The 825-nt window shown below is 34.1% G+C and overlaps 1 long non-coding RNA gene across 1 annotated transcript; it reads left to right on the top strand.

Moving 5' to 3' along the window:
- On the top strand, positions 1 to 555 carry LOC111084830. Its single transcript, XR_002609740.1, has 2 exons — positions 1 to 103; positions 274 to 555. It is a non-coding gene; the product is annotated as an uncharacterized LOC111084830 (long non-coding RNA).
- The last annotated feature ends 270 nt before the right edge of the window (positions 556 to 825 follow it).

Here is an 825-nt window from a genome sequence, read left to right as displayed (position 1 = left end):
AAAACAATTTCGAGACAAGAGTAAATTTAAAAAAACATGAAAGAACACACACTGGGGAGAAACCTTACAGTTGTACAGTGTGTGGAAAACAGTTTGGAGAAAAGTATTATTTAGAAATTCATGAAAGAATACATAGTGAAGGAGAAACCTTACGCTTGTGAAGTGTGTGGAAAATGGTTTAGAGAAAAGTATTATTTAAAAATTCATGAAAAAACACACACTGGGGAGAAACCATACAGTTGTAAAGTGTGTGGAAAACAGTGTAGATGGAAGAATCAGTTAAAACTACATGAAAGAATACACACTGGGGAGAAACCATACAGTTGCACAGACTGTGGAAAACAATTTCGAGCCAAGAGTACTTTAAAAAATCATGAAAGAACACACACTGTGGAGAAACCATACAGTTGTGAGGTGTGTGGAAAACAATTTCGAACCAAGAGTACTTTAAAAATCATGAAAGAACACACTGTGGAGAAACCATACAGTTGTAAAGTGTTTAGATGGAAGAATCAATTAAAACTACATGAAAGAATACACACTGGGGAGAAACCATACAGTTGCACAGACTGTGGAAAACAATTTCGAGCCAAGAGAACTTTAAAAAATCATGAAAGAACAAAAGACTGTGAAAAACAATTTGGAACAAACAGTCATTTAAAAGTACATGAAAGAATACACACTGGGGTGAAACCTTACAGTTGTACAGTGTGTGAAAAACGGTTTAGAGACAAGAATTATTTAAAAATTCATGAAAGAATACATAGTGAGGAGAAACCTTACCATTGTAAAGTGTGAGGAAAACGGTTTAGAGAAAAGTATTAT

Source organism: Limulus polyphemus, unplaced genomic scaffold (assembly GCF_000517525.1).
Source record: "Limulus polyphemus unplaced genomic scaffold, Limulus_polyphemus-2.1.2 Scaffold169244, whole genome shotgun sequence".
Taxonomy (NCBI): domain Eukaryota; kingdom Metazoa; phylum Arthropoda; class Merostomata; order Xiphosura; family Limulidae; genus Limulus; species Limulus polyphemus.
Note: the sequence above shows the minus strand (reverse complement) of the source record. Positions and strands in the feature narration are given on the sequence as shown.